The sequence below is a fragment of the Lipotes vexillifer genome, unplaced genomic scaffold (assembly GCF_000442215.2).
Source record: "Lipotes vexillifer unplaced genomic scaffold, Lipotes_vexillifer_v1.1 scaffold1252, whole genome shotgun sequence".
Classification (NCBI taxonomy): domain Eukaryota; kingdom Metazoa; phylum Chordata; class Mammalia; order Artiodactyla; family Lipotidae; genus Lipotes; species Lipotes vexillifer.
The window spans coordinates 251,925-275,443 of record NW_006771619.1 but is presented as its reverse complement, the minus strand read 5'-3'; positions in this window follow the sequence as shown (position 1 = coordinate 275,443).

The window sequence follows — 23,519 nt, the reverse complement described above, 5'->3', positions numbered from 1 at the left end:
ATATATATATATAACTGAATCACTGTGCTATACACCTGAAACTAACACAGCACTGTAAATCAACTACACTTCAACTAAAAAATGAATAAAGGAAATGTGGTATATAAAAAATAATAATTTTCATGTATTGGCTCATTTCATCCTCAAAATATTACTATGATGCAAATGCTGTTGCTCCCCCAGTTGATAGATGAGGAGACAGAAGTTCAGAGAGTTTAGATTAACTTCCTTATGGCTATATAGTTAGTTAGCAGTGTTGGATAAACCTGGGTCCATCCATGTCACATGGTCTTAACCATCAGATCCCTGTCTCTCAAGGTGTTGTTCCACCTGGAACAGATTTAACCTGACATTCCCTGTTCCTTGATGTTGGTACTCTGCTTCCAGCTAACCAAGAGATCATCTACTTGGGTGGGCAAAGGCAAGATGGTTCAAGTCCCTCTACCTCTTATGGCATCTTCACTTTGCTCATGCTTATCAAGCAAAAGTCAGAGTGTAGGCAAAGTCTCTCTGCTTGCCATCTCTCTCCCTTCCCCTTCCCCCTACTCAGGTACACTCAGGGCACATCAGCAAATATACTGTTTATGTTGACTCCACCTAGGTGTTGAGAAGACTCCCTCCTTCTTTGATGGCACCTCCAATCTCTACAAGTATTTCCCTTGGAGTTCTCTCATTTGCTTTTTTTTTTTAATTTATTTATATTATTTATTTTATTTTTGACTGCGTTGGGCCTTTGTTGCTGCAGGCAGGCTTTGTCTAGTTGTGGCGAGCGGGGGCTACTCTTTGTTGCGGTGCGTGGGCTTCTCATTGCAGTGTCTTCTCTTGTTGCGGAGCACGGGCTCTAGGCGCGTGGGCTTCAGTAATTGTGACTCGTGAGCTCTAGAGCGCAGGCTCAGTAGTTGTGGTGCACGAGCTTAGTTGCTCCACGGCATGTGGGATCTTACCGGACCAGGGCTCAAACCCGTGTCCCCTGCATTGGCAGGCAGATTCTTAACCACTGCACCACCAGGGAAGCCCCTCTCATTTGCTTTTATGGGAGTAGTGAAGCAATAACATTCCCTGCCCTGGGTAATGATTCTCTCCTCTCCCTTCTCTTCAATCTCCAGCTTCAGTAGACTGGAGGGATGTAAAGAGGTATAGGGCTAGTCCTGCCAACTCCAGGGGATATCGTCTGTGGAGGGGGTATATGGAAAGGTCTTTTTTGGATGAGACAACAGCGTTTTAAAGTAGGATAAATCCCAACCAACATCTTATTAAATTACACAGAAAATTTCAGGAAGGTGGAGGGGAGTGACACTGCCTAGGGCTGGAAAATAAACGAGAATAAGTACTCATAAGACTACACCAGAGGGACTTCCCTGGTGGCCACAACTGCAACTAGAGAAAGCCCACGCGCAGCAACAAAGACTCATCACACGGGGCGGTGGAAAGATGGCGGAGGAGTAAGACGCGAAGATCACCTTCCTCCCCAAAAATACACCAGAAATACATCTACATGTGGAACAACTCCTACAGAACACCTACTGAGCGCTGGCAGAAGACCTCAGACCTCCCAAAAGGCAAGAAACTCCCCACGTATCTGGGTAGGGCAAAAGAAAAAATTAATTAAAAACAGACAAAAGAATAGGGACGGCACCTGCACCAGTGGGAGGGAGCCGTGAAGGAGGAAAGGTCTCCACACACTAGGCAGCCCCTTCGCGGGCGGAGACTGCGGGAGGCAGAGTGGGGAGCTTCGGAGCCGCGGACGAGAGCGCAGCCACAGGGGTGCGGAGGGCACAGCGGAGAGATTCCCGCACAGAGGATCGGCGCCGACCGGCACTCACCAGCCCGAGAGGCTTGTGTGCTAGCCCGCCGGGACGGGCGGCAGAGCCCCCGAGTCAGCGGCTCCTTTAACGCCGTCCTGTCTGAGCAAAAAGCAGACGCCCTCCAGCGACCTACACGCAGAGGCAGGGCCAAGTCGAAAGCTGAGCCCCTGTGAGCTGTGAGAACAAAGAAGAAAAAGGGAAATCTCTCCCAGCAGCCTCAGAAACAGCGGATTAAAGCTACACAATCAATTTGATGTACCCTGCCTCTGTGGAATACATGAATAGACAGCGAATCATCCCAAATTGAGGAGGCGGACTTCTAGAGCAAGATCTATGATTTTTTCCCCTTTTCCTCTTTTTGTGAATGTGTATGTGTATGCTTCTGTGTGAGATCTTGTCTGTATAGGTTTGCTTCCACCATTTGTCCTACGTTCTATCCGTCCATTGTTTTTTTTTTTTAATTTTTTTCTTAATAATTAATTTTAATTTAAAGAACTCTGTTATACTTTACCTTCTTTCTATCTTTCCTTCCTTCCTTCCCTTTTTGAGACAACGAATCGTCCCAAATTGAGGAGGTGGACTTGGAGAGCAAGTTTTATGATTTTTTCCACTTTACCTCTTTTTGTGAGGGTATATGTGTATGCTTCTATGTAAGATTTTGTCTCTATAACTTTGCTTCCACCATTTGTCCTAAGGTTCTATCCTTCCCTTTTTTTTTTCCTCTAAATAATTATTTTTTTAATTCAATAACTTTATTATACTTTATTTTATTTTACTGTATCTTCTTTCTTTCTGTATTTTTTCCTTCCTTCCCTCATTCCTTCCTTCCTTCCCTCCTCCCTCCCTCCCTCCTTTCTTTCCTTCTTGCCTTCTTCCTTTCTTTTCTTCTTTCTTTCTTTCTTCCTTCCCTCCTTCCTTCCTTCCCTCCTCTCTTTCTTTCTTTCTTTCTTTCTTTCCTATTTCCTCCTACTTATACTAATTCTCTCTACTTTCTCTCCCTTTTATTCTGAGCCGAGTGGATGAAAGGCTCTTGCTGCTCCAGCCAGGAGTCAGGACTCTGCCTCTGAGGTGGGAGAGCCAACTTCAGAACACTCGTCAAGAAGAGACCTCCCAGCCCCACATAATATCAAACGGCGAAAATCTCCCAGAGATCTCCATCTCAACACCAGCACCCAGCTTCGCTCAACGACCAGCAAGCTACAGTGCTGGACAACCTATGCCAACCATATAGCAAAACAGGAACACAACCCCACCCACTAGCAGAGAGGCTGCCTAAAATCATAATAAGTCCACAGACACCCCAAAACACACCACCAGACGTGGACCTGCCCACTAGAGAGACAAGATCTAGCCTCATACACCACAACACAGCCACTAGTCCCCTCCACCAGGAAGCCTACACAACGCACTGAACCAACCTTAGCCACTGGAGACAGACATCAAAAACAACGGGAGCTACGAACTTGCAGCCTGCAAAAAGGTGAACCCAATCACAGTAAGATAAGCAAAATGAGAAGACAGAAAAACACACAGCAGATGAAGGAGCAGGATAAAAACCCACCAGACCTAACAAATGAAGAGGAAATAGGCAGTCTACCTGAAAAAGAGTTCAGAATAATGATAGTAAAGATGATCCAAAATCTTGGAAATAGAATGGACAAAATGCAAGAAGCAGTTAACAAGGACCTAGAAGAAATAAAGATGAAACAGACAATGATGAACAACACAATAAATGAAATGAAAAATACTCTAGATGGGATCAATAGCAGAATAAATGAGGCAGAAGAACGGATAAGTGACCTGGAAGATAAAATAGTGGAAATAACTACTGCAGAGCAGAATAAAGAAAAAAGAATGAAAAGAACTGAGGACAGTCTCAGAGACCTCTGGGACAACATTAAACGCACCAACATTCGAATTATAGGGGTTCCAGAAGAAGAAGAGAAAAAGAAAGGGACTGAGAAAATATTTGAAGAGATTATAGTTGAAAACTTCCCTAATATGGGAAAGGAAATCGTTAATCAAGTCCAGGAAGCACAGAGAGTCCCATACAGGATAAATTCAAGGAGAAATACGCCAAGACACATATTAATCAAACTGTCAAAAACTAAATACAAAGAAAGCATATTAAAAGCAGCAAGGGAAAAACAACAAATAACACACAAGGGAATCCCCATAAGGTTAACAGCTGATCTCTCAGCAGAAACTCTACAAGCCAGAAGGGAGTGGCAGGACATACTGAAAGTGATGAAGGAGAAAAACCTGCAACCAAGATTACTCTACCCAGCAAGGATCTCATTCAGATTTGATGGAGAAATTAAAACCTTTACAGACAAGCAAAAGCTGAGAGAGTTCAGCACCACCAAACCAGCTTTACAACAAATGCTAAAGGAACTTCTCTAGACAAAAACACAAGAGAAGGAAAAGTCCTATAATAACGAACCCAAAACAATTTAGAAAATGGGAATAGGAACATACATATCGATAATTACCTTAAATGTAAATGGACTAAATGCTCCCACCAAAAGACACAGATTGGCTGAATGGATACAAAAACAAGACCCATATATATGCTGTCTACAAGAGACCCACTTCAGACCTAGAGACACATACAGACTGAAAGTAAGGGGATGGAAAAAGATATTCCATGCAAATGGAAACCAAAAGAAAGCTGGAGTAGCAATTCTCATATCAGACAAAATAGACTTTAAAATAAGGACTATCAGAAGAGACAAAGAAGGACACTACATAATGATTAAGGGATCGATCCAAGAAGAAGATATAACAATTGTAAATATTTATGCACCCAACATAGGAGCACCTCAATACATAAGGCAAAAACTAGCAGCCATAAAAGGGGAAATCGACAGTAACACATTCATAGTAGGGGACTTCAACACCCCACTTTCACCAATGGACAGATCATCCAAAATGAAAATAAATAAGGAAACACAAGCTTTAAATGATACATTAAACAGGATGGACTTAATTGATATTTATAGGACACTCCATCCAAAAACAACAGAATACACATTTTTCTCAAGTGCTCATGGAACATTCTCCAGGATAGATCATATCTTGGGTCACAAATCAAGCCTTGGTAAATTTAAGAAAATTGAAATTATATCAAGTATCTTTTCCGACCACAACGCCATGAGATTAGATATCAATTATAGGAAAAGAGCAGTAAAAAATACAAACACATGGAGGCTAAACAATACACTACTTAGTAACGAAGTGATCACTGAAGAAATCAAAGAGGAAATTAAAAAATACCTAGAAACAAATGACAATGGAGATACAACGACCCAAAACCTATGGGATGCAGCAAAAGCAGTTCTAAGAGGGAAGTTTATAGCAATACAAGCCCACCTTAAGAAGCAGGAAACATCTCGAATAAACAACCTAACCTTGCACCTCAAGCAATTAGAGAAAGAAGAACAAAAAAACCCCAGAGTTAGCAGAAGGAAAGAAATCATAAAAATCAGATCAGAAATAAATGAAAAAGAAATGAAGGAAACAATAGCAAAGATCAATAAAACTAAAAGCTGGTTCTTTGAGAAGATTAACAAAATTGATAAACCATTAGCCAGACTCATCAAGAAAATAAGGGAGAAGACTCAAATCAATAGAATCAGAAATGAAAAAGGAGAAGTAACAACTGACACTGCAGAAATACAAAAAATCATGAGGGATTACTACAAGCAACTCTATGCCAATAAAATGGACAATCTGGAAGAAATGGACAAATTCTTAGAAATGCACAAACTGCCAAGACTGAATCAGGAAGAAATAGAAAATATGAACAGACCAATCACAAACACTGAAATTGAAACTGTGATTAAAAATCTTCCAACAAACAAAAGCCCAGGACCAGATGGCTTCACAGGCGAATTCTATCAAACATTTAGAGAAGAGCTAACACCTATTCTTCTCAAACTCTTCCAAAATATAGCAGAGGGAGGAACACTCCCAAACTCATTCTACGAGGCCACCATCACCTTGATACCAAAACCAGACAAGGATGTCACAAAGAAAGAAAACTACAGGCCAATATCACTGATGAACATAGATGCAAAAATCCTCAACAAAATACTAGCAAACAGAATCCAACAGCACATTAAAAGGATCATACACCATGATCAAGTGGGGTTTATTCCAGGAATGCAAGGATTCTTCAATATACGCAAATCTATCAATGTGATTAACCATATTAACAAATTGAAGGAGAAAAACCATATGATCATCTCAATAGATGCAGAGAAAGCTTTTGACAAAATTCAACACCCATTTATGATAAAAACCCTGCAGAAAGTAGGTGTAGAGGGAACTTTCCTCAATATAATAAAGGCCGTATATGACAAGCCCACAGCCAACATCATCCTCAATGGCGAAAAACTGAAAGCATTTCCACTAAGGTCAGGAACAAGACAAGGTTGCCCACTCTCACCACTCTTATTCAACATAGTTTTGGAAGTTTTAGCCACAGCAATCAGAGAAGAAAAGGAAATAAAAGGAATCCAAATCGGAAAAGAAGAAGTAAAGCTGTCACTGTTTGCAGATGACATGATACTATACATAGAGAATCCTAAAGATGCTACCAGAAAACTACTAGAGCTAATCAATGAATTTGGTAAAGTAGCAGGATACAAAATTAATGCACAGAAATCTCTGGCATTCCTATATACTAATGATGAAAAATCTGAAAGTGAAATCAAGAAAACACTCCCATTTACCATTGCAACAAAAAGAATAAAATATCTAGGAATAAACCTACCTAAGGAGACAAAAGACCTGTATGCAGAAAATTATAAGACACTGATGAAAGAAATTAAAGATGATACAAACAGATGGAGAGATATACCATGTTCTTGGATTGGAAGAATCAACATTGTGAAAATGACTCTACTTCCCAAAGCAATCTATAGATTCAATGCAATCCCTATCAAACTACCACTGGCATTTTTCACAGAACTAGAACAAAAAATTTCACAATTTGTATGGAAACACAAAAGACCCCGAATAGCCAAAGCAATCTTGAGAACAAAAAATGGAGCTGGAGGAATCAGGCTGCCTGACTTCAGACTATACTACAAAGCTACAGTAATCAAGACAGTATGGTACTGGCACAAAAACAGAAAGATAGATCAATGGAATAGGATAGAAAGCCCAGAGATAAACCCATGCACATATGGTCACCTTATCTTTGATAAAGGTGGCAGGAATATACAGTGGAGAAAGGACAGCCTCTTCAATAAGTGGTGCTGGGAAAATTGGATAGGTACATGTAAAAGTATGAGATTAGATCACTCCCTAACACCATACACAAAAATAAGCTCAAAATGGATTAAAGACCTAAATGTAAGGCCAGAAACTATCAAACTCTTAGAGGAAAACATAGGCAGAACACTCTATGACATAAATCACAGCAAGATCCTTCTTGACCCATCTCCTAGAGTAATGGAGATAAAAACAAAAATAAACAAATGGGACCTAATGAAACTTCAAAGCTTTTGCACAGCAAAGGAAACCATAAACAAGACCAAAAGACAGCCCTCAGAATGGGAGAAAATATTTGCAAATGAATCAACTGACAAAGGATTAATCTCTAAAATTTACAGGCAGCTCATGCAGCTCAATAACAAAAAAATAAACAACCCAATCCAAAAATGGGCAGAAGACCTAAATAGACATTTCTCCAAAGAAGATATACAGACTGCCAACAAACACATGAAAGAATGCTCAACATCATTAATCATTAGAGAAATGCAAATCAAAACTACAATGAGATATCATCTCACACCAGTCAGAATGGCCATCATCAAAAAATCTAGAAACAATAAATGCTGGAGAGGGTGTGGAGAAAAGGGAACACTCTTGCACTGCTGGTGGGAATGTGAATTGGTTCAGCCACTATGGAGAACAGTATGGAGGTTCCTTAAAAAACTACAAATAGAACTACCATATGACCCAGCAATCCCACTACTAGGTATATACCCTGAGGAAACCAGAATTCAGAAAGAGTCATGTACCAAAATGTTCATTGCAGCTCTATTTACAATAGCCCGGAGATGGAAACAACCTAAGTGCCCGCCGTCGGATGAATGGATAAAGAAGATGTGGCACATATATACAATGGAATATTACTCAGCCATAAAAAGAAACGAAATTGAGCTATTTGTAATGAGGTGGATAGATCTAGAGTCTGTCATACGGAGTGAAGTAAGTCAGAAAGAGAAGGACAAATACCGTATGCTAACACATATATATGGAATTTAAGAAAAAAAAATGTTATGAAGAACCTAGGGGTAAAACAGGAATAAAGACAGAGACCTACTGGAGAACAGACTTGAGGATATGGGGAGGGGGAAGGGTGAGGTGTGATAGGGCGAGAGAGAGACATGGACATATATATACTAACAAACGTAAGGTAGATAGCCAGTGGGAAGCAGCCGCATGGCACAGGGAAACCGGCTCGGTTCTTTGTGGCTGTCTGGAGGGGTGGGATAGGGAGGGTGGGAGGGAGGGAGACAAAGAGGGAAGAGATATGGGAACATATGTATATGTATAACTGATTCACTCTGTTATAAAGCAGAAACTAACACACCATTGTAAAGCAATTATACCCCAATAAAGATGTTAAAAAAAAAAATTTTTAAAGATGAGGAAAAAAAACAAACAAAAAAACAAAGACCCATCACAGCCATAAATTAATTAATTAATTAATTAATTTTACAAAAAGATTACACCAGAACTCTGCAACTTAGATAAGAAATCACAAGTATGGCCCCAACTTTAGAAAAGATATACACAACTTGTATAATGGTTAATATTCTTCACATATCAAGAAAAAATAAGATAAATAACAAATATATTACATACTTAAGTGTAGTGAAAACATAATTTTGCTTCTAAAAGACATTAAGGTTTTCCCTTTTCCCATTTTATTTCCTTCCTGCTATTAGAATTGAAAATAAATGTTCATCCAGAGGAGGTCTTGGTGGCACTGAATAAAGCTAGTTGCCAGGGAGGTTGGGGTGCAAATGAAGAATGAGCTCCATGCCAAGTTCTCCTATCTGCAGACATGGTCAAGATGCCATCCACATCAGGACCCTTACATTTGCTCCCTCAGACTTCCCACTGTTTTTATCTCTTATGTTCAAAGACTTGTACACAAATGTTTGTGAGAGTTTTATTCAAAATACCCCCAAACTTCATTCAAAATAGAACTCAAATATTCAACTGGTGGATGGATAAGCAAATTGTGGTACAGTCATTCTGCTATAACATGAAACATACATCCCTAAAAATCACTGCACTATAAGAAATCATGCAATAAAAACCACAGGGTTACGGGAAAATAGGGTTGAGGCACAACACTCAAACAGTTCATCAGTGACACACTGAAAACATAGGAATCTAATAAAAATGATAGCACAGTTTTACACATGTTAAATAGTTAACATAAATACTACAACAAATATGGCAATTTACTTTGAAAAAGACCTGAAGTTTGCTTGTGGCAGTGAGAGTCAGAGGGTTACAGCTTGTGAGTTATTGTAAAGTGATAGAAAGAGGGTTGTCTGAAGCCAGAAAGTTGTAACTCCAGTTGTGGATGAGTATGGCTCATAACACATGCAGTGAACAGAGGTAGCTAGTAGGTATTTGAAGGGTGTGTGTGCGTGTGTGTGTGTGTTGCGTATTCCTATGAGGCTTGTTCACCTGATGTTTTTCATGGATAAAATCACATGTAAGCAAATGGAATAATCTGTGTTATGCTCAACTTGTTTCCTAATATTTTAATCATATCGGAATAAATTCACATTTTCTAAACAAGCATTATAGAAGAACTGACTATACATCCATACAATGGGATATTATTCAGCAATAAGAAGGAGCCAACTACTGATACATGCAACAACATGGATAAACGTCACAAGCATAATATTAAGAATCCAGACTGAAAAGTCTATGTATCAAATTATTTTACTTACATAGTATTATGGAAAAGATGAAATTATAGGGACAGTAATCTGATCAGTGGTTGCCAAGGACTGGGGATGAGGGAAGGTGACAGTGAAAAAGGGGGCAGAAAGGAACTTTTTGGAGTGATGGAAATGTCTTAAATCTGGATTGTGGTGATAGTTACATGACTTTATGCATTTGACAAAACTCATCAAACTGTACACTTAAAAATGATCAATTTTATATGTATTTAAACTATATCTCAATAAACATGATAATACACACACACTCATAAGAAGGCTACAAATGGAAAAAACAAAGCAAAATGAAGTAAACCCCAAAGAGCAAACTTCTGAACTTTAACTTCTAATAGCCATGTGTGGGTTAGCATAATATATTAGAATTCCAAGGAGCTCCAGACACACAGCAAGCCTGCACCCATCTGCCAACTCTTTCCTACAAGTCTTCTTCAAGACCATGATTAGCATACTAAAAGCTAGGGGCAGCAGACCTGAAAGAGAACCTCCTGAAATGTGTTGGACTCCCAGCAAGTTTTAAGCAACTACATGCCAAGGCAGGAGAGGTGGGGGAGAACAGATGACAGAAATTCATCCAAGGTTCTCCAACTTTTCAGCTACCAAAGGCTGAGAACATGGCAGGAAATCTGAGATAAGTCCACTCAAGGCACTATAGGCTTCAGCTATTGAAGGTGGGGGGTAGAAAAGCTGAGAAGAAATCATTCTGGAATGCTATGGGCTTTCACCTACTGAAGTCGGGGCAGGAGAGCATAGAGAAACAACTCTGGGGCATTCTACTCCTTCACAAATTATAAGGCAGCTGCCTTCCAAAATCTACGATTAGAGCAAAGAAGCAAAGAAAAAATCTCCTGAGGTACCAAAAGCTGAGAGCAGTACTATAAAGAGAAATAACCAGTGACCTAGATGGGCAAATGGGCTATAAATTAAAAAGATCTCATATGGTTCAGAAAGTTAACAGCACAAAGAGATGTTGAGAATTTTGCCAGTGCTCAGATCTCAAACCCTGCTGAAAGAAAAGTCTTGATCCTCCCCTCAGAATATTTAAAGCCAGTACAAGCTGAGTCAAACTAAAGCTGCAGGGCTTCCCTGGTGGCGCAGTGGTTGAGGGTCCGCCTGCCGATGCAGGGGATGCGGGTGCGTGCCCCAGTCTGGGAAGATCCCACATGTCGCAGAGCAGCTGGGCCTGTGAGCCATGGCTGCTGAGCCTGCGCGTCCGGAGCCTGTGCTCCACAACGGGAGAGGCCACAACAGTGAGAGGCCCGTGTACTGCAAAAAAAAAAAAAAAAAAAAAAACCTAAAGCTGCAACAAAGCCCATAGCCAATTCAACTACAGATCAGATTGAATCAGCCCCATATTTAGCAGCCTGAAAGAAGAAGAGGCATGCATGTTCTGGGTAAATTATTTGCTTCGGTCCCTATTGTTCTTGTATACAAAATGCCCAAAACGCAATAAAAAATTATGAGACAGGTCTAGATGGGGGTCACTGAAGTGTGGAGGTCTGAAGTTTGGAGCCGTGTGGCCGACAGGGTCTTGGTGCTCTGGTCTGGTGTCAGGCCTGAGCCTCTGAGGTGGGAGAGCTGAGTTCAGGATATTGGACCACCAGAGACTTCCCAGCCCCATGTAATATCAATCGGCGAGAGCATTCGCAGAGATCTCCATCTCAATGCTAAGACCCAGCTCCACCCAACAGCCAGGAAGCTCCAGTGCTGGATGTCCCATGCCAATCAACTAGCAAGACAGGAACAAAACCCCACCCATTAGCAGAGAGGCTGCCTAAAATTATACTAAGTTCACAGACACCCCAAAACACACCACGGGATGCAGCCCTGCACACCAGAAGGACAATCCAGCCCCACCCACCAGAACACAGGCACCAGTCCCCTCCACCAGGAAGCCTACACAAGCCACTGGACCAACCTCACCCACTGGGGGCAGACACCAAAAACAATGGGAACTACAAACCTGCAGCTTGTGAAGAGGAAACCCCAAACACAGTAAGTTAAACAAAATGAGAAGACAGAGAAATATGCAGCAGATAAAGGAGCAAGGTAAAAACCCACCAGACCAAACAAATGATGAGGAAATAGGCAGTCTACCTGAAAAAGAATTCAGAGTAATCATACTGAAGATGATGCAAAATCTTGGAAATAGAATGGAGAAAATACAAGAAACGTTTAACAAGGACCTAGAAGAACTAAAGAGCAAACAAAAATTATGAGCAACACAATAAATGAAATTGAAAATTCTCTAGAAGGAAACAATAGCAGAATAACTGAAGCAGAAAAACGGATAAGTGGCCTGGAAGATAAAATAGTGGAAATAACTACCACAGAGCAGAGTAAAGAAAAAAGAATGAAAAGAACTGAGGACAGTCTCAGAGACCTCTGGGACATTAAACGCACCAACATTCAAATTATATGGGCCCCAGAAGAAGAGAAAAAGAAAGGGTCTGAGAAAATATTTGAAGAGATTATTAGTTGAAAACTTCCCTTACATGGGAAAGGAAATAGTCAATCAACTCCAGGAAGTGCAGAGAGTCCCATACAGGATAAATCCAAGGAGAAACACACCAAGACACATATTAATCAAACTATCAAAAATTAAATACAAAGAAAAATATTAAAAGCAGCAAGGGAAAAGCAACAAATAACATACAAGGGAACCCCCATAAGGTTAACAGCTGATCTTTCAGCAGAAACTCTGCAAGCCAGAAGGGAGTGGTAGGACATATTTAAAGTGATGAAAGGGAAAAACCTACAACCAAGAATACTCTACCCAGCAAGCATCTCATTCAGATTTGATGGAGAAATTAAAACCTTTACAGAGAAGCAAAAGTTAAGAGAATTCACCACCACCAAGCCAGCTTTACAGCAAATACTAAAGTAACTTCTCTAGGCAGGAAACACAAGAGAAGGAAAAGACCTACAATAACAAACACAAAACAACTAAGAAAATGGTAATAAGAACATACATATCGATAATTACCTTAAATGTAAATGGATTAAATACTCTGACCAAAAGATACAGACTGGCTGAATGGATACAAAATCAAGACCCATATATATGCTGTCTACAAGAGACCCACTTCAGACCTAGGGACACATACAGACTGAAAGTGAGAGGATGGAAAAAGATATTCCATGACAGTGGAAATAAAAAGAAAGCTGAAGTAGCAATTCTCATATCAGACAAAACAGACTTTAAAATAAAGACTATTACAAGAGACAAAGAAGGACACTACATAATGATTAAGGGATCAATCCAAGAAGATAATAAAACGGCTGTAAATATTTAGCACCCAACATAGCACCTCAATACATAATGCAAATGCTAACAGCCATAAAAGGGGAAATCAACAGTAACAAAATAATAGTAGGAGACTATAACACCCCACTTTCACCAATGGACAGATCATCCAAAATGAAAATAAATAAGGAAACACAGCTTTAAATGACACATTGAACAAGATGGACTTAATTGATATTTAGAGGATAGTCCATCCAAAAATGACAGAATACACTCTCTTCCAAGTACTCATGTAACATTCTCCAGGATAGAACACATCTTGGGTCACAAATCAAGCCTTGGCAAATCTAAGAAAATTGAAATAATATCAAGTATCTTTTCCAACCACAACACTATGAGACTAGATATCACCTACAGGAAAAAAAAACTAAAATATACAAACACATGGAGGCTAAACAATACACTACTAAATAACTAAGAGATTACTGAAGAAATCAAAGAGGAAATCAAAAAATACCTAGAAATAAATGACAATGAAAACACGATGACCCAAATCCTATGGGATGCAGCAAAAGCAGTTCTAGGAGGGAAGTTTATAGCAATACAATCCTACCTCAAGAAACAAGAAACATCTCAAATGAACAACCTAACCTTACACCTAAAGCAATTAGAGAAAGAAGAACAAAAATACCCCAAAGTTAGCAGAAGGAAAGAAATCATAAAGATCAGATCAGAAATAAATGAAAAAGAAATGAAGGAAACGAGGGCAAAGATCAATAAAACTAAAAGCTGGTTCTTTAAGAAGATGAACAAAACTGATAAACCATTAGCTAGACACATCAAGAAAAAAGGGGAGAAGACTCAAATCAACAGAATTAGAAATGAAAAAGAACAACTGACACTGCAGAAATACAAAAGATCATGAGAGATTACCAGAAGCAACTATATGCCAATAAAATGGACAACCTGGAAGAAATGGACAAATTCTTAGAAAAGCACAACCTTCTGAGACTGAACCAGGAAGAAATACAAAATATAAACAGACCAATCACAAGCACTGAAATTGAGACTGTGATTAAAAATCTTCCAACAAACAAAAGCCCAGGACCAGATGGCATCACAGGCGAATTCTATCAAACATTTAGAGAAGAGCTAACACCTATCCTTCTCAAACTCTTCCAAAATATAGCAGAGGGAGAAACACTCCCAAATTCATTCTACGATGCCACCATCACCCTGATACCAAACCAGACAAAGATGTCACAAAAAAACTACAGGCCAATATCACTGACAAACATGATGCAAAAATCCTCAACCAAATGCTAGCAAACAGAATCCAACGGCACATGAAAAGGATCATAAACCATGATCAAGTGGGGTTTATCCAAGGAATGCAAGGATTCTTCAATACATGCAAATCAATCAATGTGATACGCCATATTAACAAACTGAAGAATAAAAACCACATGATCATCTCAGTAAATGCAGAAAAAGATTTTGACAAAATTCAACACCCATTTTTGATAAAAACTCTCCAGAAAGTGGGCATAGAGGGAACCTACCTCAACATAATAAAGGCCATATATGACAAACCCACAGCAAACATCATTCTCAATGGTGAAAAACTGAAAGCATTTCCTCTAAGATCAGGAATAAGACAAGGATGTCCACTCTCACTGCTATTATTCAACATAGTTTTGGGAGTTTTAGCCACAGTAATCAGAGAAGAAAAAGAAACAAAAGAATACAATTGGAAAAGAAGAAGTAAAACTGTCACTGTTTGCAGATGACACAATACTATATATAGAAAATCCTAAAGAAGCTACCAGTAAACTACTAGAGCTAATCAATGAATTTGGTAAAGTTTCAGGATACAAAATTAATGCACAGAAATCTCTTGCATTCCTATACACTAATGATGAAAAATCTGAAAGAGAAATTAAGGAAACACTCCCATATACCACTGCAAAAAAAAAGAATAAAATACCTGGGATTAAAGCTACCTAAAGAGACAAAAGACCTGTATGCAGAAAACTATAAGATACCGATGAAAGAAATTAAAGACAATACAAAGAGAGGGAGAGATATACCATGTTCTTGGAGTGGAAGAATCAACATTGTGAAAATGACTATACTACCCAAAGCAATCTACAGATTAAATGTAACCCCTATCAAACTACCAATGGCATTTTTCACAGAACTAGAACAAAAAATTTCACACTTTGTATGGAAACACAAAAGACCCCAAATAGCCAAAGCAATCTTGAAAAAGAAAAACGGAGCTGGAGGAATCAGGCTCTGTAACTTCAGACTATACTACAAAGCTACAGTAATCAAGACAGTATGGTACTGGCACAAAAACAGAAATATAGATCAATGGAAGAGGACAGAAAGCCCAGAGATAAACCCACGTACATATAGTCAACTAATCTATGACAAAGGAGGCAAGGATATACAATGGAGAAAAGACAGTCTCTTCAATAAATGGTGCTGGGAAAACTGGACAGCTACATGTAAAAGAATGAAATTAGAACACTCCCTAACACCACACACAAAAATAAACTCAAAATGGATTAAAGACCTAAATTTAAGGCCAGACACTATAAAACTGTTAGAGGAAAACATAGGCAGAACACTCTATGACATAAATCACAGCAAGATCCTTTTTGACCCACCTCATAGAGAAATGGAAATAGAAACAAAAATAAACAAATGGGACCTAATGAAACTTCAAAGCTTTTGCACAGCAAAGGAAACCACAAACAAGATGAAAAGACAACCCTCAGAATGGGAGAAAATATTTGCAAATGAAGCAACTGACAAAGGATTAATCTCCAAAATATACAAGCAGCTCATGCAGCTCAATATCAAAAAATCAAAGAACCCAAACCAAAAATGGACAGAAGACCTAAATAAACATTTCTCCAAAGAAGATATACAGATTGCCAACAAACATCTGAAAGGATGCTCAGCATCACTAAACATTAGAGAAATGCAAATCAAAACTACAATGAGGTATCATCTCACACCAGTCAGAATGGCCATCAGCAAAAAATCTACAAAACAGTAAATGCTGGAGAGGGTGTGGAGAAAAGGGAACCCTCTTGCACTGTTGGTGGGAATGTAAATTGATACAGCCACTATGGAGAACAGTATGGAGATTCCTTCAAAACCTAAAAGTAGAATTACCATATGACCCAGTAAGCCCACTACTGGGCATGTACCCAGAGAAAACCATAATTCAAAAAGAGACATGTACCACAATGTTCATTGCAGTACTATTTACAATAGCCAGGACATGGAAGCAACCTAAGTGTCCATCGACAGATGAATAGACAAAGAAGATGTGGCATATATATATACAATGGAATATTACTCAGCCATAAAAAGAAATGAAATTGAACTATTTGTAGTGAGGTGGATGGACCTAGAGACTGTCATACAGAGTGAAGTAAGTCAGAAAGAGAAAAACAAATACCGTATGCTAACACATATATGTGGAATCTAAAAAGAAAAAACTGGTTCTGATGAACCTAGGGTTAGGACAGGAATAAAGATGCAGACATAGAGAATGGACTTGAGGACACGGGGAGAGGGAAGGGTAAGCTGGGATGAAGTGAGAGAGTAGCATTGACATATATACACTATCAAACGTAAAACAGATAGCTAGTGGGAAGCAGCCGCATAGCACAGGGAGATCAGCTCGGTGCTTTGTGATCACCTAGGGGGCGGGATAGGGAGGGTGGGAGGGAGGGAGATGCAAGAGGGAAGAGATATGGGAACACATATATATGTATAACTGATTCACTTTGTTATAAAACAGAAACTAACAACACACCATTGTAAAGCAATTATAATCCAATAAAGATGTTAAAAAAAAGCCTGAATTCTAACTCAGGTCCACCATCTTCTCTGACTGCTGGTTTTCTGAATAGGGTCACTATTCCTTGCCCCAAAAACTTCTCTCTCGATTTATTGGCCTGTTTTGCAGTGAGCAGCACAAGCTTGGAGTCGGTAATAAAACTACAAGAAAAGAAAAAGTATAGCATAAACAATATTTGGAAGAGAGATTGCTCAGAGGAAAAATGGAAAAGGGACAGAACTGCAGAAGGCCACATGAGGTGATGGGTGCAGGGATGTTTGTTGTGTTGTTTCTCTTTATTTTCAATCTATATTTTATGCCTACTCAATACTGGAAAAAAAATTATAAAACTATAACAATCAAATTATAGAAAAGAAGATTTAGTATGGCCCTATTTTTTGTTTAATGGTATATGTATTTAATATGCATAATGATTATATATAGGAAAATGACTAGAAAACGACACATCAAAATGTGAATAGTGGTAAACAGTGAGTTTTTTCCTCTTTTCTGATTTTCTTAAAAATTCTATAAGAAGTATGCACCGTTTTTGTTAAAAAATTATTTTAAGTCACATATAGAATTTATAATGAAATAAATTGTATTATAATAAATAATATATTTATATTATTTATTATATTTATTGTAATGATATTGATATAACATTATATTATAATATATTTATAATAATATAATAATATATTTATAATATATTATATTATAATATAATAAATATATTTAATATAATATTTATTATAATATAATAAATATAATATTTATTGTATTATATTATATTATAAGTTATAATAATAAATAAATTGCATTATTCACAATTTGCCAAAGCATGGGCTATGAAACTGATTTTTTTGTGTATGATCCCAGCTCAGGAGAAAGCATGCAGAGGGAAAAGATACATCTAAAAGTGTCACTGTGGGACCACAGAGTATTTCTGCTTACTTCTTTTTGCTTAAGTATTTTCTAAACTTCTCCATAGTGTTGCTTTTTTAATAATGAATCATGATGAAAGTTTTTCTTTTGCCTCATTTTAAGAAGAATGTGCCAAAGGCCTACTGCTTACTTAAACTTGCAGAAGACCCCAAGCATCTTGCTCATGGCTGGATCTCTGGTGCCTGGACCATGCTCAGCTCACAGTATGCATTCAGTAATTCTTTATAGAATAAATGAAAGGGTAAATGAGTGAATTAATGAATGAACAGAGAGTGTTAACTAAACAAGTGGAAGAGATAAAGCAGGACACTTGGTCTCCAATTTTTATTTGACCCTTTTCTGTCCATTACAGTCTAAACGGGCATAATTCCCATGGATAAGAAGAAATTGAAGCCCAAGATGGGTAGGTAGATTGTATGACATTTCATTTCTTGGCTTGGATGAAGTCCCTTCTAGCAGCCCAGACAACTTACAGTAGATACTGATCATCTTTGTGGATTTGGGGGAGGCAAAAAGGTTGTAGAATGTAAGATAAGCATACAGCAATTGGCTTTCCAAAGAAGGAATAGGAAAAGAAGATGGATTCCATGAACTTGAGAGCGGTCAGCCACCTCTGTTATGGGCAAGATTCCATACCTAAGCAATTCTTGGTAAGAAATCCTTTGTTGGCAATTTAAAAAGGAAGTGTTCACTGCAAGTCAGCATGGGTGCAGCTGGAGCAAGTGTGGCGGAAGCAACTCCACTTCCTTTTCTGGCAGCAGCAGATATCTGAGGAACAGTGGGCTGGAAAGAGCTGTAAACAAAGGCTCTGATCTCCAGCATTTAATAAAAGAACATGGAACCAGCTGGGAAAACAATAAAATTCAGGAAGCTAATATACAGTCTATTGTGGGCTGACACATTATCGTATTGCCAGTACAAAAACAGCAACTTTACCCAAAAAAGATCTCTTGGAGGCTTAATCCACCCCAAGCCCCCTCCCCCACTCCAGCCCTCCTTTTTTGAATAGAGAGAGTCAGTTAGGCAAGAGGGTGGAGGGTGCATGTTGCTTACAAAAGCATGGAAGGAAGATAACTCAGTGTCACCAGGAACTTAGATTTGAGAACCCAGGAGTTGGCATAGGGACCCAAGTTCTGGTATGAGTCAGCTTCTTTCATCCTTCTGCCCCTGTGTGTCCCACACCTCCCCGACATCTGATGTTCTGCTAACCAAGGGACAAAGGCCACTGTCTGCCACCTGCCCCGTCCTTTGCATACCCAGTCGCCCACAGTCAGCATGGAGGAGAAAGGCAGCCATCAGAGGCATCCACTACATGCCTCTCCATCTCTCTGAACTTATAAAGAATGGGGAAGGGCACTGATCCCCACTTAGGCTTTTGTTTGTTGGGAGAAATCAGGCAGCTCTCCATCTACCTACAGGAGGGAGACTGAAGTCTAAGGGGGATGATTCCATGGTCTTCTCTTCCTTGTTTTCCCTTAAAGCAAATGACAAGTGTTCCTGTTACACCCACCCACCTGTTCTGCAGGATACAGCTACCTTCAGGGCCCACATGGATGAAATGGGATGCAAACTGTTGAGTGACCAGGCCCAAAGGACCTGGACGATGGACCTCACCTCCCCTCTCTCCAGTCACCTGCTCTTCTGTCTATTCCTCAAATGCCCTAAATCCATTCCCCACTCCAGGTCTTTGCCCTTGATGTTCCCCCTCCCAGGACGAACCTCCCCTGATCTTTGCAAGTCCGGCTCCTCCTCAACAAGCCAGTCCCAACTGAAATGACACCCCCTCTGAAGAGGCTCCCCTGACTGGCTTATTAAGCAACCTCCACTCAACCCTCAGGCTCTATCACAACACCTTGGTTTATTCTCTTCCTAACTCCATCTCCTACTCCCTTTTTGTCTGATTCCCCACTATAATTTGAGCACCTGAAGAGCAGAAGCCTTGCTTTTTTTGTCTGCCTCTGTATCCCAAGGACCTAGAAAGTGTCTGGCATACAGGAGAGGTTCAATAAACATGAGTAGAAAAAATTAAATTTTAAAAATACTTTTTAAAATAAATAAATTTAAAAAGTAAAAAAAAAGTTGCATATCTACTGAATGAATGAACCTCAGCCCTAAGGAAGGTCTAAATATGGACATATAAGGAAGATTTCACTCACTCAGATTATGTTACATACACCTTTCAGTAACCATGCAAAGCTTTAAAAACTTAATGAAATTACTCAAAAGTTCCCATAGCTTGTAAGCAGTGGACTCCAGGACAAAACAATGCCTCCCTCTGACTAGATCAAAAGTTCCTGCTCTTTCCATTAGAACAGGGCATTAAATTTTTCCTTTTAGTAGGGGTCATTTTCTTTGCAAACACACTGGAACCCTATTACATAAAACTGATAAAAACGCAGGTGCTTAAAACCGCAATGAGATATCACCCGGCACCATTAGAATGGCTACTCTGAAAGATACAGAAAATAACAAATGTTCGTAAGGATGTGGAGAAATTGGATCTGTTGTGCACTATTGATGGGAATATAAAATGGTACAATGGCTGTGGAACAATGTGGGAGTTGCTGAAAAAATTAAACATAGATTTGCCATATGATCCAGCAATCCCAGTGCTGGGTACAAGGCAAAAAAAGAAAAAAAAAGGGCTTCCCTGGGGGCGCAGTGGTTGGGGGTCCGCCTGCCGGTGCAGGGGACACAGGTTCGTGCCCCGGTCCTGGGGGATCCCGCGTGCCGCGGAGCGGCTGGGCCCATGAGCTGTGGCCGCTGGGCCTGCGCGTCCGGAGCCCGTGCTCCGCGGCGGGGGAGGCCGCAACGGTGAGAGGCCCGCGTACCGCAAAAAAAAAAAAAAATCAAAAACAGGTTCTTAAAGAGGTATTTGTATGGCCACATTCATAGCAACATTTATTCACAATAGCTAAAATGTGGAAGCTGCCCAAGTGTCCATGCACGGATGGACAAGCAAAATGTGGTATATGCATATGATGAATATTCAGCCTTAGAAAGGAAATTCTGACATATGCTACAAAACAGATGAACCCTGAAGACATTATACTAAGAGAAATAAGCCAGTCACCAAAAGACAAACTCTGTATGATTCCACTTACAATACGAGGTACCTAGAGTAGTCCAATTCATAGAGACAGAAAGCAGAGTGGTGATTTCCAGTGGCTGGGGGAGGGGAGAATAAGGAGTTATTGTTTAATGGGATAGAGTTTCAGTTTTGCAAGATGAAAAAAGTTCTGTGGATGGATGGTGGTGATGGTCGCACAATGTATGAATGTACTTAATACCATTGAACTGTATCCTTAAAAATGTTTACAATGGAAAATGTTATGCTATATGTATTTTACCACAATGAAGAGAAATTTAAAAACCACACAGGTGACTGATCTGAATTTGGTGGGAGTGGAGATGGGGACAGTCACCTCTGCCTGACCTCCAGGAGGTGACCAACACATCCCTGTGTCAGCACTAAAAGTCCCACATCCCAGGAACCCCCTGAGCCCCAGGCAAACCAAGATGGTTGGTACCCTACCTCTCGGTTACTAAGTCATTGTGGTGTCCTTTGCAGGGACCCTGCAGCACACACTTGAGGGTGACAAGTTACAACTCTATTCTATGGAACACACTGCCCTGCCTCTGGCTCCCCCAGTTCAATCCAGAAGAAACCTGTCCCTCAGTCCTGGCTGAGCAGAGCCCCGTGCCCCTGTCTTGGTTGCTAAGGATCTGATCAAGCCCCCTGTGCTGGGCAGGGGGCAAGGGCTATAAGCTCAGCCTAAGTGAGGGGTTCCAGTCCAATCCTGGCTGGTGAGGCCCAGCCATCCCAGGATCCTCTCTGGACCCAGCTCCCCACTGCCAACCCCCATCAGGCCTGAGTCTTGTGCTCAGGGTGGACACAGCACTGTACCCTCACATCCCTATCCTGGCGGGCCCTGTAGTTGCTGATCCTGAGACAGTCATCCAGGCCTCTGAGTTCATGGTCCACACCAGAGGCTGGGCTCACCCAGGGGGCTCAACCAGGCTCCCTGGGGAGAGGCAGGAGAGGAGGGCAGTTTCCAACAAAGCCATTGGTCTCTGGGCCTCTCCTACCACCACCTTCAAGATATAAAGCAACTGTGAAACCTGGGGCCGTTCTCTGCCTTCCACTTTTCTTCAGCTGAATTGACTTAGTTCTCATATTTTAGATACTTTGCTGGTCACAATTCCAAAGAATCAAAACTCCTGTGCAATCCTGGATTTTTCTATCTTGTGACTTCCTGAGCAGCAACCTCTTATAAATGAGGCTCAGAGCCTAGATTTCAAGGAGCCAGAGAACCCCTGTTCCTGTAGCTGGTTGGCCACTGGAAGGATGAGGGTCAGCCTGGCTACCCTGGCCTTCCTCCTCACTCCTGCTGCCCTCCACTCCGAGGCCAATAAAGGTGAGACCTGTTACTCTCATTGCTCTGAACAAAAAGAACACTGTGGCTGGAGGGGGTGGGAGAGGGGCTGCAGGGAGAGATGAGGGTGGCCTAGAAAAAGCAACCTGGAAGTTACTGCAAAACAGACAGCATCTTTACCAAGGATATCTCCCCATTTCTGGTTGGGACTCACTTCTGCCTCCCCTGGGGCAGGGAAAACCTGCTTCAATACAGCCTTCCTGGCCTCTGGTCCCCAACTTAGAGAAGCTGATCCAGAACCCTCCAGGCTATCTGCTCAGCTGCTTCCTGGGGACACACAGGAGCCAGGCATGAGCATAAACTGGGAGAGAGGAAACCACAAAGGATGAAACTGTCTTCATGGCTTAATGGGGTTTTATCATATTTGGACTGGTTGCCAACATTTTAAAACTGGAAACACTTAAAAATCTATATTGCCCAAGGAGTTTATAAAATCAAGGACTGACGTGGCTTCCAGGAAGATGGCGGAAGAGTAAGACGCGGAGATCACCCTCCTCCCCACAGATACACCAGAAGTACGTATACACGTGGAACAACTCCTACAGAACACCTACTGAACACTGTCAGAAGACCTCAGACCTCCCAAAAGGCAAGAAACCCCCCACGTACCTGGGTAGGGCAAAAGAAAAAAGAATAAACAGAGATAAAAGGATAAGGATGGGACCTGCACCAGTGGGAGGGAGCTGTGAAGGGAGAAAGGTTTCCACACACCAGGCGCCCCTTCGCGGGCGGAGACTGCGGGAGGCGGAGCGGGGAGCTTCGGGGCCGCGGAGGAGAGCGCAGCCACAGGGGCGCGGAGGGCAAAGCGGAGAGATTCCCGCACAGAGGATCAGCCCGACCGGCACTCACCAGCCCGAGAGGCCTGTCTGCTCCCCGCCGGGGCGGGCAGGGCTGGGAACTGAGGCTCGGGCTTCGGTCGGAGCGCAGGGAGAGGACTGGGGTTGGCGGCGTGAACACAGCCTGCAGGGGGTTAGTGCGCCACGGCTGGCCGGGAGGGAGTCCGGGGAAAAGTCTGGAGCTGCCGAAGAGGCAGGAGACTTTTTCTTACCTCTTTGTTTCCTGGTGCGCGAGGAGAGGGGATTCAGAGCGCTGCTTAAAGGAGCTCCAGAGACGGGCGCGAGCCGCGGCTAAAAGCTCGGACCACAGAGAAGGGCACGAGACGCTAAGGCTGCTGCTGCCGCCACCAAGAGGCCTGTGCGCGAGCACAGGTCACTCTCC